This window comes from Macaca mulatta, chromosome 20 (genome assembly GCF_049350105.2).
Source record: "Macaca mulatta isolate MMU2019108-1 chromosome 20, T2T-MMU8v2.0, whole genome shotgun sequence".
Classification (NCBI taxonomy): Eukaryota; Metazoa; Chordata; class Mammalia; order Primates; family Cercopithecidae; genus Macaca; species Macaca mulatta.
The window spans coordinates 24839297-24857418 of NC_133425.1; the positions used below are offsets into that span (position 1 = coordinate 24839297).

The following is an 18122-nucleotide window of genomic DNA, read 5'->3' on the forward strand; positions in this document are numbered from 1 at the left end:
CTCTGTAGGTAATTTATTGAGTGGCCAGGATCAAGAATCATTGATTTATGGTTGCATGTGGTGGCTCACACCTGCATTTTGGGAGGCTGAGGTGGGACGATCACTTGAGGCCAGGAGTTCAAGTCCAGCCTGGTCAACATAGCAAGACCCCATATCTATAAAAAATAAAGGATAAATTAGCCAGGCGTGGTGGTGTATGACTGTAGTCCCAGCTACTTGGGAGGCTGAGGTAGGAGGATCATTTGAGCTTATGAGTTCGAGGCTACAGTGAGCTATGATTGTGCCACTGCACTCCAGCCTGGGCAACAGAGTGAGATCCTGTCTCTTAAAAGAGAAAAGAAAAGAAAAGAAAGAAAAGAACCACTGATCTTTATGTTGGTAACCTTCCCTTTTCAATCTCTGTAGCAGACCTCTCCTTTGGGCTCCAGGGAGTTTACTTGGCATTCTTATTTGGTTGTCTCTCAAGAATCTCAAAGATTATGTCTGTCATGGAGAGTTTGACTTCCCAACTCCTCTCCTCTGCTAACCCGTTTGTCCCATGATTTTCATCATCTTAGAAAACAGCATTCATTATTCCAACTGCTTAAGCCAAAGCCCCAGGAGTTACTTTTTTTTTTAAATAGACAGCGTCTTGCTCTGTTGCCCAGACCAGAGTGCTGTGGTGCAATCAAGACTCACTGCAGCCTCAACCTCCTGGGAGGAGTTATCTTTGATCCCTCCCTTTCCCTTGTCTCCTTCCCATCCATCAGTAAGTCCTACTGACTCTACTTCCAAAGCTCATCCATGCCTCTGCATGTGCTTGGTATCGCCTTACACAAAGTCACCAGTATTATCTCTTGCCTGGATTATCTACGGCCATAATCTCCCACCCGACTTCCTTGTTTTCATTCTAGTGCTTGCCCAAACCCATTCTCTACAGAATGGTCAGATTGATCTTTCAAAAGTGAGGATGAGATCAGTTTGTCCCCCTTAATTGTTTCTCGAGTGTGAAACACCTGTTGATACTTCTTCAGTGTCCTGTGGGATTTGGCTCCGACTTTTCTCCCCAAACTCTCTTGGGTCCTTTCTTCTGTCTTTCTCACTTAGCTCCAGCTGCCCTGCCATCTTCTAGTTCCTGCAAACCTTTTTCTGCACCACAGCCCCTGCTGTTCTAATTACATTGATCATTCTGATTCCAGGCTTCTCTTTATGTCCCAGTATGTCAAACATCACTACCCTTGTCTAAAACAATTTTCCATAGTCTTGATTATAGAACCGTTGTTCTTTTACTTTATCATTTTGGTTACTTGAAGACTTTTGTCTTCTTATTCAACTGTTTGTTATACATTCCATAAAGGCAAGGACCATGGTTGTGTTGTCAGATTTAGCAAAACAACAGAAAACAAAATAGCAGCAAAGACCAAACAAACAAAAACCCAGGACATCCAGTTAAATTGGAATTTCAGATAACAAAATAATTTTATTTTATTTATTTATTTATTTATTTATTTTGAGACGGAGTTTTGCTCTTGTCGCCCAGCTGGAGTACAGTGGTGGGACCTCGGCTCACTGCAGCCTCCGCCTCCTGGGTTCAAGTGATTCTCCTGCCTCAGCCTCCTGAGTAGATGGGATTATAGGTGCGTGCCACCATGCCTGGCTAATTTTTGTATTTTTTTGTAGAAATGGGGTTTCACTGTGTTGGCCAGGCTGGTCTCAAACTGCTGACCTCAGGTAATCTACCCACCTTGGCCTCCCAAAGTGCTGGGATTATAGGCATGAGCCACCGTGCTGGGTCAATAATTTTATATTATAAATATGTCCCCAATACACTTATATTATAAACAAAATAATTTTGTATTATCAGTACATCCCCAATATACATTATACTTACATACGTTAGGTAATTAATAAGTGTGAGCCAAATGTTGTATAAATGAATTCAGAATAAGCAGCAGAGCTGGGAAAAGAACTCCTGCCATCTTTTCCTTTCTCTCTTTTTTTTTTTTTTTTTTTTTTGAGACAGAGTCTTGCTCTGTTGTCCAGACTGGAGTACAGTGGTGCGATTTCAGCTCACTGCAACCTCCTCTTCCCAGTTCAAACGATTCTCGTGCCTCAGCCTCCCAAGTAGCTGGGACTACAGGTGCAAGCCACCGCTCCTGGCTAATTTTTGTATTTTTAGTAAAGATATGGTTTCACCATGTTGGCCAGGCTGGTCTCGGACTCCTGACCTCAAGTGATCCACACCTCTTTTGAGAAGAGTCTGTTCATGTCTTTTGTCCACTTTTTAATGGGGTCATTTGTTTTTTTGCAATCTGCCTGCCTCAGCCTCCCAAAGTGCTGGGATTACATGGGTGAGCCACCACACTCGGTCCCCTTTCATCTTTATAGTCACACTCACCTCCACTCTCTCCATCATCCCTTACCTCTAGCAATCATTGATGTATTTTTCATGTCTAAAATTTTGTCTTTTTGGGGATGTTATATAAATAGAATCATACACTATGTGACCTTTTGAGAGTAGATTTTTGTTGTTGTTGTTCAGCATAAAGCCCTTGAGATCCATCGAAGTTGTTGTGTGTATCAGTAGTTTATTCCTTTTTATTACTGAGTAGGATTCCATGACATGGGTGTACCACAGTTTCTTTAACCACTCCCCATTGAGGAACATAGTGGTTGTTTCCAGTTTTTGGCGACTACAAATAAAGTTGCTATGAACAATCATAGATCAGTTTTTGTGTGGGCATAAGTCTTCATTTCTTTAGGGTAAATGCCCAGGGGTGCAATTGCTGGGTCATATAGTAAGTGTATCTTTTTTTTTTTTTTTAAGAAAGTGGCAACTATTTTTCCAGAGTGGTTATATGATTTTACACTCCAGTAACATACAAGAAATCTAGTTTCTCCACATCCTTGCTAGCATTTGATACTGTCACTGTTTTTTATTTCAGATGTTCTAATAGGTGAGTAATGGTAACTCATTGTGGTCTTAATTTGCATTTTCATAATGGCTAATGGTGTTGAACATCGTTTCCTGTGCTTGTTTGCCATTTGTATATCCTCTTTGGTGAAATGCGCCTTTTGCCCATTTTCTTTTCTTTCTTTTTTTTTTTCTTTTGAGAAGGAGTCTCGCTCTGTTGCCAGGCTGGAGTGCATGGTGCAATCGCGGCTCACTGCAACCTCCACCTCCTGGGCTCAAGCGATTCTCCTGCCTCAGCTTCCTGAGTACCTGGGACTACAGGCGCAAGCCATCATGCCCTGCTAATTTTTGTATTTTTAGTAGATACAGGGTTTCACCATGCTGGCCAGGATGGTCTCAATCTCTTGGCCTTGTGATCTGCCTGCCTCGGTCTCCCAAAGTGCTGGGGTTACAGGCGTGAGCCACCGCACCCGGCTGCCCATTTTCTAATTGAATTATTATTATTTATTTACTGTTCAGTTTTGAGAGTTCTTTATTCCAAAGTGGCCTTCTGTTAGATATGTGATTTGCAAATAATTTCTTCCAGTTTATAGCTTATCTTTTTATCCTTTTAATGAAGTCTTTTAGAGTAAAAGTTTTTCATTTTGAAGTCCAATTTATCAATTTATTCTTTTATGAATTACACTTTTGGTGTCATGTTTAAGAGTTCTTCATGTGCTCCAAGGATTTCCCCTTTTGTTATCTTCTAAAATATTTATAGTTTTACATTTTACGTTGAAGTCTATGATCCATTTTCAATTAGTTAGTTTTTATATAAGGTGTGAGATGTAGGTCAGGATACTTAAAATTTTTTTTTTTGCTTTAGCACCATTTGGAGAAAATATTACACTTCTTATATTGAATTGCTTTTGCATCTTTGTAAAACATCGGTTGGTTGATGCAAAAGCAGAGGGGTGTTAAAAAATCAGTTGGTTGCACTTGTGTGGCATTATTTCTAGGTTTTTCATTCTGTTCCATTGATCTCTGTGTCTCTCCCTCTGCCATTATTACATAGTCTTTATTACTGTGGCTACAGCTATTCATACTTATTTATTTATTCATATATATATATTTTGAGACAGGGTTTTATTCCTGTCACTCAGGCTGGAGTGCAATGGTGCAATCTTGGCTCACTGCAACCTCTGCCTCCCAGGCTCAAGTGATCCTTCTGCCTCAGCCTCTCAAGTAGCTGGGAGTACAGGTTCACGCCACTGCACATGGCTAACTTTTCTTCTTGTATTTTTAGATACAAGAAGATTTTAGAGATGGGAATTCACCATGTTGCCCAAGCCGGTCTTGAACTCCTGGCCTTAAGAAATCCACCCGCCTCAGCCTCCCAAAGTGCTGGGGTTACAGGTGTGAGCCCCTACGCCTGGCCTTACTGTAGCTACATCTAATAAGTCCTGATGTGAGGAAGAGTGATTCCTCCGAGTTTATCAATGTCTTTTGAAAATTGTTTTGGTTATTCTAGCGCCTTTGCCTTTCCATATAAATTTCAGAATAATTTCGTCTGTATCTGCAGAAAATTTTGCTGAACTTTTGACAGGAATTCTGTTACATTTGCATCTCAATTTGGGGATAATTGGCATCTTTACTGAGTCTTCTACTCATGAACACATTATGTTTCTCTGTATATTTAGATCTTTGATTTAATAGTTTTTGGCATGTAATTCCTAAACATATTTATTTAGATTTACACATAATTGTTTCATCCTTTGAGCAATTATAAAAGACATTGTATTTTTAATTTCAGTTTTCATGTGTTCATTGTTAATACATACATACAGAGATAATTTTGTGTCTTTCTCTTGTATCCTGTGAACTTGCAGAACTTATTTATTTATTTATTTATTTTTGAAATGGAGTTTTGCTCTTCTTGCCCAGGCTGGAGTGCAATGGTGCGGTCTCAGCTCACTATAACCTTCGCCTCCCGGGTTTGAGTGATTCTCCTGTCTCAGCCTCCCAAGTGGCTGGGATTACAGGTGCCCACCACCACACCTGGCTAATTTTTGTATTTTTAGTAGAGACAGGGTTTCCCCATGTTGGCTAGGCTGGTCTCAAACTCCTGACCTCAGGTGATCCGCCCACCTCGGCCTCCCAAAGTGCTGGGATTACAGGCTTGAGCCATTGCGCCCAGCCAGTTCCAATTGTTTTTCTATAGATTTCTTGGAATTTTCTGTGTGGACCGCCATGTCATTTGCAAATATGGACCATTCTTTTCCTTCCCTTTTTATTAGTGTGCTTTTTATTCTCTCTCTCTCTCTCTTTTTTTTTTTTTTACCCTTATTTAACTGGCTAGAACTTCCAGCACTATGTTGAATAGCAGTGGTGAGGGTGAATGCCCTCCTTTTTTTCCCAATTAGCTCATTTTTGTAAACACAGTTATGCATGATGCAATGGAGAGACTAAGCATGGGTGTCAAAATCAATCTAATCCATGGTCAAACCAGATCTCACAACATACTATCTATATGATCTTAGAAAAGTGACTTTCTCTCTGTATGTTTCCTCACCTTCAAGGACTGGATAATAATACCTATGCCTGGGCTGGGCGTGGTGGCTCATGCCTGTAATCCCAGCACTTTGGAAGGACAAGGCAGGTGGATCACCTGAGGTCAGGAATTTGAGACCAGCCTGGCAACATGGTGAAATGCTATCTCCTCTAAAAATACAAAAAATTAGCTAGGTGTGGTGGCAGGCACCTGTAATCCCAGTACTCAGGAGGCTGAGGCAGGAGAATTGCTTGAATCTGGGAGTCGGAGGTTGCAGTGAGTCAAGGTTGCACCATTGCACTCCAGCCTGGGTGATACAGAGAAACTGTCTCAAACAACAACAACAACAACCACCACCACCACTACCACCACCACCACAACCACCACCCAACAATAATATCTATGCCTTGGCTTTGCTAGACAACACAACAGAGTGTAGAGGTTCAGAACACAGACTTTGGAGCCAGGTTACCCAGGCTCAGGTCCCAGCACCATGACTCTCAATCTCATGACCTTGAGCAAGTTACTTGTTCCCTCTGTGGTTCAGTTTCCTCATTGGTTCAGTGGGCAAAATAAGACTAACATAAAGTTATTGCAAAGATGGAATGAGATAATAAACGTTAAGTTTTTGGAACAGTACTTGGCACATAGTAAGCACTAAAGAAGTGTTTTTGTTGTTGTGGTTGTGAGATTTAAATGAATGTGTAGAAAATACCTAGCACGGTGCAAATGCTCAGTAAAATATTTTCTGACACTAAATTCCATGCTAACTTAAAAAAAAAATTAAACAACACCAAAGACCTTGTAATAAAAGCAACAATGTCTTGTTCCCCCTCCTTTTCTGCTTTCTGGAGGTAATCTTTTTTTTTTTTTTTTTTTGAGACGTAGTCTTGCTCTGTCGCCCAGGCTGGAGTGCAGTGGTGCCATCTCAGGTCACTGCAACCTCTGCCTCCCAGGTTCAAGCGATTCTCCTGCCTTAGCATCCTGAGTAGCTGGGATTATAGGCGGAGGTAAAAATTTTAAACTCTTTGATCAGTTAAAAGAGTAAATAATAAGCTTCTTTACCTCTTTCTCTTCCTTCCTTCCTTCCTTCCTTCCTTCCTTCCTTCCTTCCTTCCTTCCTCCCTCCCTCCCTCCCTCCCTCCCTTCCCTCCCTCCCTCCCTCCCTCCCTCTCTTTTCTTTATTGAGACAGGGTCTCCATCCATTACCCAGGCTGGAGCACAGTAGCACAAACAGGCTCAGTGCAGCTCTGAGCTCTCAGGATCAAGCGATCCTCCCACTGCAGCCTCCCAAGTAGCTGGGACCACAGGCGAATGCCAGCAGGTGTGGCTAATATTTTAAAAAAAATTGTTATAGAGTTAGGGTCTTGCCATGTTGCCCAGGCTGGTCTTGAACTCCTCAGCTTAAGTGATCTACTCGCCTTGGCCTCCCAAAATGCTCAGATTACAGGAATGAGTCACCATGCCTGGCCATGTATTTCTTGATGTATCAGTTTCAGATATTATCTATTTACATTCTGAAACAATGGTGGTGGATTTAGCTCCCTTATACTCCCTGTCTCCCATCCTTCTCATACAATGATATGACTATATATAATTATGTCACTGGTAAATATTGTTCACTGAAGACCCAGCAGATGTATTATGATTATATTTTTTTCTTGAAAACTTTCCTTCTCTCACACTCCCCAGGATTTCTAATCGCCTTAATGTTTTCTTGCTTTTAATTTTGTACTCTTTTCTTTTCTTTTCTTTTCTTTTCAGATAGAGGTTTGCTCTGTTTCCCATACTGGAGTGCAGTGGTACGATCTCAGCTTACTGCAGTCTTTGCCTCCCTAGTTCAAGTGATTCCCGGACCTCAGCCTCCCAAGAAGCTGGGATTACAGGCATCTGCCAGCACGGCCGACTAATTTTTTTTTTGTATTTTTAGTAAAGATGGGGTTTTACCATGTTGGCCAGGCTGGTCTCAAACTCCTGGCTTTAGGCGATCCACCCGCCTCAACCTCCCAAAGTGTTGGGATTACAGGCGGGAGCCATGCACCTGGCCTGCTTTTCTTTTCTTTTCTTTTTCCTTTTTTTTTTTTTTGAGACAGGGTCTCGCTCTGTCACCCAGGCTCAGCTCACAGAAGCCTCACCTCCAAGGTTCAAGCAATTCTCCCACCTCAGCCTCCCAAGTAGCTGGGATTACAGGGGCAGACCACCATGCCTGGCTAATTTTTACATTTTTAGTAGAGACAGGATTTCACCATGTTGACCAGACTGGTCACAAACTTCTGACCTCAGGTGATTCACGCACCTCGGCCTCCTAAAGTGCTGGGATTATAAGTGCAAGCCACCATGCTTGGCTGTGCTTTTCTTATATACACAATTTTCCCCATACTTTATCACATCCGTTATTCTAATCAGATACACGTTTTCCCCTTGGGGACTTCAAGTCTTATATTGTTACCTGTTACATGGCTGTCAGGACAGTAACAAAACATTATTCTTTTTCTCTTGCTCTGCCGCCTCGAACCACCCCCAGTGGCAATCACAACCTGCCCATGTTTCTCTGTCTTCACTTTTTTCCTGTCCGTGCATTTGATCAGCTCACTCCTTTTTCCCAGCCACATTCTTTCTTGTCCATCCATTTGGCCTTCTCACCAGTTCACTCATAGTGATATTATTATCAATTTTTGGCTCATTATAAATTAGCATTTTCAAGTGCTTTCATTTACATAGGGCACCCCAAAGATAACTTGGTCCACAGTTAAAAGGGCAATTGTTCTAATGCATCTATGATTGAGGCAAAGCCCTTGCAGGAAATAGCAAGCTAAGGACAGCTGATTATAATGAAGGGCTTAAGCAAGGCATAAATGCTTCAGGGATGACAAGAACACAGACTGAAAGGACTGATGATCTATTTCAGCAGAAAAATATCCATCAACAGAGAAACCTTTCCCAAAGCAGTGCCCAGTCAAGGTGTGGGACTTAGAAAAGCTGGATCTATATTTTAGGAGACAGCAGCCCACTTGGTTGACAGGTCGTACGTCAAGTAACAAGTTTAATAAAGAATTCATTGAAAAACACTATTTCAACACTAGGCGATAAAGTTGGCCCCAGAAGAGTAGGACTTGGGAAGGTTTTGGAAAATATTATTGGTTGATACCAGATGTTCAACTTAGAAGGTACATCTTTAAGATTCATGGAGCAATGTGCCAGCATCATGACCTTGGACCTGTTCCAAAGCCCCGTATATTATCTAAAAGAATTCATTGAGACCACCTGTGTACCTACTTGGTGCGCTTTCTCTGCTCATTAATTTGAGCTGTTGGGTTTGCGTTTGAATTACCTCTACATACTGACTGTCACACTTTCCCCACCTAGCTTTAGTGTTACTATTAAAACAATTGGATGATGGACCCTGCAGCAAGTGTTACTTCAGTCAGTGGGTTTGGACTCTTCCTTCCCTTCCCTTCCTCCCTTCCTCCCTTCCTCCCTTCCTCCCTTCCTCCCTCCCTCCCTTCCTTCTTTTTGACAGAGTCTGACTCCATCACCCGGCTGGAGTGCAGTGGCGTGATCTCGGCTCACTCTGATCTCCGCCTCCCGGGTTCCAGCGTTTCCCCTGCCTCAGCCTCCCGAGTAGCTCCAGCACGCACCACCACGCCCGGCTAATTTTTTGTATTTCAGTAGAGACGGGGTTTCACCAAGTTGGCCAGGATGGTCTCGATCTCCTGACCTTGTGATCTGGCCACCTTGGCCTCCCAAGTGCTGGGATTATAGACGTGAGCCACCGCGCCCAGCCAAGAAAGTAGGCTTTCTATTTGCCCTCTCTGGGTATCTAGTATTGGCTAGGACTTTGCCTCTCTCATCTCAGACCTTTCCTGGGACCTGTGCGGCTTGAGTGGGAACTGCTGCTGCAGCACCTGTTTTTCTTTTTTTCTCTTTTCTTTCTTTCTTTCTTTTTTTTTTTTTATTGAGATGGAGTCTCACTCACAGCCCAGGCTGGAGTATGGTGGCGCGATCCCGCTCACTGCAACCTCCACCTCCCAGGTTCAAGCAATTCTTCTCCTGCCTCAGCATCCCAAGTAACTGGGAATACTTAGGTGTGTGCCACCATGCCCAGCTAATTTTATATTTTTAGTAGACATGGGGTTTCACCATGTTAGCCAGGCTGGTCTCGAACTCCTGACCTAAGGTGATCCTCCCGCCTCGGCCTCCCAAAGTGCTGGAATTACAGGTGTGAGCCACTGCGCCTGGCCCAGCTCCTGTTTTATTGGTGCTGCTGCCAATAGTGGCCCCTTGGTTGCTGTGGCCCAAGACAATTCTTCTTCCGACGTGGCCCAGGGAAGCCAAAAGATTGGACGCCCCTGCTCTAGACACTCGTTGCTCTGTTCCTCTGCCCTACCCCATGGCCACCGTCCTCATTAGGACCTTCATAACGTCTCATCTGGATCACAGTGTTCATCTCTGAAGTGGTCTTGCTGACTTCCTGGCCTCCCTCCGTCTCAAATCCATATTTTACCCAGTGAGATGGTTCTAAAGCATGAATCTGATCATAAAGTGTTCTGTTGAGCTCCTCTGGGGTTCCTCACAGGATTTAGGCTTTGGTCAGTCTTCTTATCTTAACCCACAGGACCCCTTGTAATCAGTCTTGTGACAACTTCTTTTCTGCTTTAGCTGTTTGGTGTGCCACCACATTCATTCATTTACTAAACATTGATCAAAGGCCTGGCACTGTTCTGTCCTGGCACTGGGAATAGAGTAGTGAACAGAAACAAAAGCCCCGACTGCATGGAACTTCATTCTCATTGGAGAGACAGCGCATAGCAGAAGGCAGTAAGTACAGCGGAAAGAAACAAAGCAAGGAGGGAGTTGGGAGAGAGGAGATGGCTCTCTCTTGAAAGGGAGAATTCTTAAAGGAGAGTGTTCAGGGAAAACCTCACTGAGGAGGTTATGTTTGAATCTGGACTTGAAGGAATTGAGGGAGCAAGTCATGTGGGATCTAGAGGGGGGAACAGTATGTGCAAGGGCCCTGAGGTTATTTCAAGGATTGGTAAGAAGGTGAGTGTGATTGAGGCAGAGATGGAAAACCACTGGATTTTTCTGAACCTAAGAGTGATGTGCTCTGACTTACGTTTTAGAAATGAACTACTGGGGTGGGCGCGGTGGCTCACACCTGTAATCCCAGCACTTTTGGAGGCTGAGGCTGGTGAATCACCTGAGGCCAGGAGTTTGAGACCAGCCTGGACAACATGGTGAAACCCCATCTCTACTAAAAATACAAAAATTAGCTGGGCATGGTGGCACGCACCTGTAATCCCAGCTGCTCAGGAGGCTGAGGCAGGAGAATTGCTTGAACCTGTGAGGTGGAGGTTGCAGTGAGCCAAGACTGTACCACTGCACTCCAGCCTGGGCAACAGAGCAAGACTATATCTCAACAAAAAAAAAAAGTGTTTATGAAGTGAAGGAACAAATAAATACAATTATAGATCTGACTGAAAGTGAAGGATGCCACTTACGCCAGGGAAGGCAGGTAAGCAGATGCTTCCCTTAATACCTAACAGTTTTTGAGTGCTCCCTACCTGCTGGGCATTTTCCTAATGCTTCTCGTACATATAGCTATCTCTTACAGGAAGGAACTGACTTATTTTACAGAGGAGGAGACTGAGCCTAGAGGGGTGAAGCAGCTTGTCTAAGATCCCACACTCAGCAAGAGATGGAGGCAGAACTTGAACAAGGCACTTAAAGTCCAGCTGGACTTTATACTTGCATGAGAGGAAGCAATTCATTTCCCCGTGGGCTTGCTTTCTGAGAAATTGTTGAGCCAGAGCAAAAGTACAAAAACTGGCTGGGTGTGTTGGCTCATGGCTATAATCCCAGCACTTTGGGAGGCTGAGGTGAGAGGATCGCTTGAGTCTAGGAGTTTGAGACCAGCTTGGGCAACATAGTGAGACCCCGTCTCTACAAAAAATAAAAAAAATAGCTGAGTGTGGTGGTGTGTGCCTGTAGTTCCAGCTACTCTGGAGGCTGAAGTGGGAGGATCACTTGAACCTTGGAGGTCCAGGCTGTAGTGAGTCATGATTGCCCCACTGCACTCCAGCCTGGGTGACAGAGTGAGACCCTGTCTCAAAAACAAAAACCAAAACTATCTCTGGGCTGGGTGTGGTGGTTCATGCCTGTAATCCCAGCACATTGGGAGACCGAGGCAGGTGTATCACCTGAGGTCAGGAGTTCGAGACCAGCCTGACCAATATGGTGAAAACCCATCTCTACTAAAAATACAAAAATTAGCTGGGTGTGGTGGTGTATGCCTGTAGTCCCAGCTACTCAACAGGCTGAGATGGGAGAATCGCTTGAATCTGGGAGACGGAGGTTGCAGTGAGCCAAGATCACGGCACTGCACTCCAGCCTGGCGACAGAGTGAGAGTGCATCTCAAAAAAAAAAAAAAAAGAAAGACTAAGTAAAGTAAATCATAATCAACTGACCACTAATCGAAGCACTAAAAAATTTTTTTAAATGAGCAAAATTTTAAGAAATACAAACATCTAAATATGGTTTAGCATATTCCTTTGTAAAGTTCAACTGTTCATAGTCAATATTGTTATCTTTTTTTTTTTGAGATGGGGTCTCACTCTGCTGCCCAGATTAGAGTACAGTGGCACAATCATAGCTCACTGCAGCTTCAAACTCCTGGGCTTAAGCAATTCTCCCACCTCAGCCTCCTGAAGTGCTGGGACTATAAGTACAACTCTATGCCTGGCTGATTTTTAAATTTTTTTTTTGTAGAGATAGGGTCTGACTATGTTGCCCAGGCTGGTCTTGAACTCTTGACCTCAAGTGATCCTCCCACCTCTGCCTCCGAAAGTGTTGGGATTACAGGTGTGAACCACCATGTCCGGCCATAGTCAACATCTAATTTGGTCCTCATTCTTCTGCTAGGGCTCAAGAGAAGTGTAATTCCAAAACTTTCAGGGGTTCTTCCCCAAATGGGGCTCAGTTCCTGTGGTTTTGCCCTTCAGAGTATCTCTAAAGTCCACAGTACTTACAGCAGAGTGTCTTCACATTTCACAAGAAGCCTCAATGGCCTGCTTTCATTTATTGATGAGAAGGGCTTATTTTGCTTCCTAATTTCTGTATTACTAATAGTATCAGTGCCAAAAACATCCTGCTCGTTTTACCTTTTCAAGCCTTATTTCTGAGAAGGACATCTCTTTCCTCACTAATCAAATTTTCTGTTTCTTGTAAGCTGGAAAAGGATAAGAGGCATGTTCCTATAAACTCCCTGTCTTTCTCCTAATAACTCCCTTGCATCCACTCAACAAGTATTCATTGAGCACCTATTATGTGCTGAGAATTGCAATTAATCATGCTCTGGTAGCAGCTATCTTACTACCTTGTTGCTCTGATAATAGATATCTTAAATGACATAGTCACATAGTAAAGCTTCTAAAGTACATAGTAAAAATACTCAACAAGGTTATACAGCGACTTCTCCAAATGTGAAATCTGGAGAGTTCAAAATAAGTCAAGGAGTCTGTGTAGGTCCCTTCTTTCCTTTTTTTTTTTTTTTTAAAGAATATGCCAGAACTTATTCAGACTATCTTTTTTTTTTTTTTTTTTAACCAAGTCTCGCTCTGTCACCCAGGCTGTAGTGCAGTGATATGACCTTGGCTTACTGAAACCTCTGTCTCCTGGGTTCAAGCAATTCTCCCGCCTCAGCCTCTCAAGAAGTAGCTGTGACTACAGGTACCTGCCACCCTGCCCAGATAATTTTTGTATTTTTAGTAGAGTCGGGGTTTCACCATGTTGGCCAGGCTGGTCTCGAACTCCTGACCCTGTGATCTGCCCTCCTTGGCCTCCCAAAGTGCTGGGATTACAGGAGTGAGCCACTGTGCCCAGCCAGACTATGCTTTTTCATTGCTTTGGATCGACTACACTGTTACACGTTAGGTAAAGAGGCAGAGAGTATGTTGTTAGCTCTCACAGCTAACTTGTAATCCAGCATTGGTCCAAGTTGTACACCAAAACATCACTTCCTGTGCAGATGTTAACACCTTGATTGACTGCAACAGTTTTGTTGGAGAGACAGTTGAGGTCTGAGATGTGCTAGTTTCCCATTTGTGTATTTGATCTTGAAGCAGCTGGTGAATCTGCACCCGCTGTTAGAGTCCAATCCATGTTTGTTAGTTTCAGTGGAGAAACTTCCATCATGAACTTTACCACTCTCCTTGCTGAAGGTGGAAGGATGTTGCAAAATTGGCTTGATGCCTGAAAATATCTATTTACTGTGCTTCATGAAAAGATGTCTATGATTGAATAATGATGCTTGAGTACTTAGATGACTTCAGTCTGTAGGGGATGCCTCTCTCATTTGCCACCTGAAAAGGTGCAATTACCAAAATTGCTTATAATGCCTCTCCTTTAGGAGTTCATATTAGGAATCCCTTCAGGAGAATTCATTCATGCATTCATGCATGCATGCATTCATTCATCTCTCTCCCCCCGCCCCTAAAAGCAAGCTTGTTCTACCCATGTACCATGAACTTGTCTATCAACAAAGATGATTCACAAATTTTGATGTTCAAGATTACCTGATCACGGCTGGGTGCGGTGGCTCATACCTGTAATCCCAGCACTTTGGGAGGCCCAGGTGGGCAGATTGCTTGAGCCCAGGAGTTCGAGACCAGACTGGGCAACCTTGTCTCTACTAAAAATACAAAAATTAGCTAGGTGTAGTGGCATGTGCCTGTAATCCCACATACTTGAGAGTCTGAGGCAGGAGAATCTCTTGAATCCAGGACACGGAGGTTACAGTGAGCAGAGATCATGCCATTACACTCTAGCCTGCTGACAGAGCAAGACTCTGTTAAAAAAAAAAAAAAAAAGATTACCTCATTCCTGGAGATAGACCCAGTGGTGTGCTGGGAAGTGCTTGACAATCAGCACTTGCCAAAAAAATGAAGAAATGTTTTATTTGTAATGTTGCCGATTTCTCTGGTGTAAGTACTCCTACCACGGTTGATTTGAAGTCACCAACTGCAGGTGTGCACAACGGTTCTCACAAATCATGAGCCAGCTCCAGTACCCCAGTAGATGTGATCTGCACCCAAATCTCCACCCACTTGCTGATTTCATTACCTCATTCATACGTGGGCCATCTGGAGCTCCCATAAGAGGAGTTCAGGGTTGGGGTGAAAGTGGCATTCATAGCTGAGTGAGAAACAGTCTAACATAATTATCAGGCACGTGGATTCTGGTCCATGTCAAGTGCATATGTAGTTCAGATCTCAGCTCTGCCATTAACTATTGTATCATCCAGGACATGTTGCTTGTCTCGCTGTTTCTGTTTTACCTTGAAAGCAGAGGGCCTCATTGGAATAGCCTGTGGACTTAAATGGACTTATATTTGTAAAGTGCTTAGAATAGTGTCAATCACACAGTGTGTGTCATGCAAATGTTTGTTGAATAAATAAGACTCATTCCACAAATATTTACTGAGTGCCTAGTTTGGGCCAAGCGCAGGCACTAAGCATTATGGATGTGACAGAGACGGAAGCACAGTTTCTCCCCTTAGGAGTTCAGCGTGTAGTGTAGTGGGGGAGAGGTAATGCACACACATTGCCTTGATGTAAAGAAGAAATGAAAACATCTAACTTTTATTGAGAATTATGTGGCAGATACTTCGATAAATACTTAATATACATTATTTTATTTCCGTTTGGTCATCACTTAAGAGGTATCACTTTTTTTTCTTTTTTTTCAGATGGAGTCTTGCCCTGTTGCCCAGGCTGGATTGCGGTGGTGCAACCTCGGCTCACTGCGACCCCCACCTCCTGAGTTCAACAATTCTCCTGCCTCAGCCTCCTGAGTAGCTGGGATTACAGGTGTGTGCCACCCCACTCAGCTAATTTTTGTATTTTTAGTAGAGACAGGGTTTCACCATGTTGGGCAGGCTGTCTCCAACTCCTGACCTCAAGTGGTCTGCCCGCCTCGGCCTCCCGAAGTGCTGGGATTACAGGCGTGAGCCACTGCAAGAGGTAACATCTTTGTTTGTAAAACTAACATTGAAGAATTAGTAGTAAAGCTAAGCATTTAAAAACATCTGGCCACTTATAGTTCTTTCGTTATCAAGAGTTCCTTTCATTATCCATTTTTATGAAGGGGCATTTGTATACTTAAATTAACTTTCCTAAGTTTTATACTATGGAAACTTCAAATATACAAAATAGAGCCAATGATATAATACACCTCTAGATACCCATCATCTAACTTCATTAATATGGTTTGGCTCTGTGTCCCCACCAAAATCTCATCTCAAATTGTAATTCCCATGTGTCAAGGGAGGAAAGTGATTGGATTATGGAGTCGGTTTCCCTCCTGCTGTTCTCATGATAGTGAGTGAATTCTCACTAGATCTGATGGTTTTATACATGGTAGTTTTTCCGGTGTGCTCTCTCTCTGTCCTGCTGCCTTGTGAAGAAGGTGCCTGCTTCCCTTTCCCCTTCCACCGTGATTGTAAGTTTCCTGAGGCTTCCCCAGCCATGTGGAACTGCGAGTCAATTAAATCTCTTTCCTTTAATTACTCATCTCAGGGAAGTTCTTTCTAGTATTGTGAGAACAGACTAATACATTCACCAATTATCAACCTATGGCCACTTTTGATTCATTCATACCCCTGTCCGCTTCTTTCACCTGGATTGTTAAGAAGAAAATTCCAGACATCATATAATTCCATCCACACTACCCCAATTTCACAGATGAGAAAAGCGAGGCTCAGTCAAAGTTACACAGTTAGTAAGTGGCAAAGCTGGGACATGAACCCCAGTCTATTTCACTCCAAAGTCCACACTTTTAATTTTTTAAATTTTGCTAAAATTGGGGGGAGATTGCAAGTACCCCAAGTTAGGGAAGGAAATGGGAGCACGGAAGCTTGGAAGAAATCCAGGAGAGTTTTGCAAAAAAAAAAAAAAAAAAAATATATATATATATATATATATATATATATATATATACACACACACACACACACACACACATGTGTATATATAATTTCAGGCTGTTGAAATGGAGGTGGGGATTTTCAGGAGACATAAAAAGCTTGCCTTGAGCCACAGAGGAAAATGATTAGAGGTTGGGCTGTGGGTTTGAAGAGAATTATTGAAGGTGTGGGGAGTGGGTTAACTTAATTGGTATCATCTGGGAGGTCTTGTTTAAAATGCTGATTGCTGGGATCCTCTGCAGACCTCCTGAGTATGACTTTCTGGGACTTGGGGCCTAAGGATCTATTTTTAACAAGCTCCCCTGGAGTTTCTGATTTTATTATCCTATATAGTTTGAAAACCAAATGGAGCCATTAGCTGGAACCATCAGGACTGTAGGGACAATCATTCAGCAATTTTATTTTTGTTTCCCACTGTGTGTTCAAACCTGTTATGCAGCCCTGAGAGAAATTCCTGGGAAGCCCCAATGCCTTTCTCGGCCGTTATTAGTCACTCGGTTCTCCAGGCACCTCAAGCTGTACATAGAAAAGTCTCATTTCAGCAAATACGTGTAAGGCTTTAAATTCCATTTAAAGAGGTTTGAAAGGAAATGAAAGTCTCTCTCTTCCTGTGCTAGGGCATGCTTTGGGCTGGCAGCGCACGGTGGGAAAGAAGGGCTTGGACATCTCTTTCTCTCTTTCCTGGTCCAGGTTTCTCCTCGTTTTTTGTTTGAGACAGGGTCTGGCTCTGTCGCCCATGCTGGAGTGCAGTGGCACAATCTCAGCTCACTGCAACCTCCTCCTCCTGGGTTCAAGTGATTCGTGTGCCTCAGCCTCCCGAGTAGCTGAGATTACAGGTGCCCGCCACTCCTCCTCTTGACTAATTTTTGTGTTTTTAGTAGAGATGGGGTTTCACCATGTTGGCTAGGCTGGTCTTGAAATCCTGACCTCAGGTGATCCATCTACCTTGGCCTCTCAAAGTGTTGGGATTACAAACATGAGCCACCACATCTGGCAGGGCTTCTCCTCCTCTTGCCTTACTCATCCAGCTGCCTCCAAATTCTCCAAAGCTACATCAGAAAGTGCCTAAAGGATAGAAACATTCTTTTACTTTAACACTGCAATATAGACAATAAATGATATCAATTTTCTAGCTCACAAAATTGGTCTTCATATGTGTTTGTCCTGCCCTTTGCTTTGTTTGTTGTTGTTGAACTTTTAATTTTGGCAACTATTTCTTTAAATTTACAAGGATTCGGTTCCTTTGTATTGTTGGCAGCCTCAGTTCGATTTAAGAATGTGGTATCTACTCAAATATCTCTTAGTATATTACCCATACTTCTTTGAGAAGTCTCTTCTGATTTTTTGTAGTAACTGTACTTCATTTGGTGTTAGCTCCTCTGTTTATTCAGCCTCCTACCTTCTGTTTCATGCTGTTTGCTTCAACTAGGTTGTTTGGATTGAAGTGTGGTTCTTTCAGCATAATTGAAAATCAATGTGGCTCAGGCAGGGAATGTGGATTATGGTGACAGGGAATTTGGTGTGGGGAATATGCAGGGTAACTGAGTTTTCCCTTAAGGAATGTGGACAGTGCCTGGCTTGTGGGAGGGACTTGGGGACACTGGTCTGTTTCTCCCTGAAGCCTCAATTCTTCCTCGTGAAATTCTCCTGTGGCAGAGCCCCTACTGTATTAAGAGCATCCTTCTTCCATCAAGACAGTCAGGCTGGGCGCAGTGGC

The 18122-nt window shown here is 43.1% G+C and overlaps 1 long non-coding RNA gene across 2 annotated transcripts in view; it reads left to right on the forward strand.

Moving 5' to 3' along the window:
• LOC114674471 (uncharacterized) overlaps positions 1-18122 on the forward strand; it is a 125618-nt gene that overhangs the window by 28578 nt on the left and 78918 nt on the right. For both annotated transcript variants that reach the window (XR_013411994.1, XR_013411995.1), the window contains one exon: positions 15170-15290. This is a non-coding gene — a long non-coding RNA (uncharacterized LOC114674471). The remainder of the gene's footprint in view (positions 1-15169; positions 15291-18122) is intronic.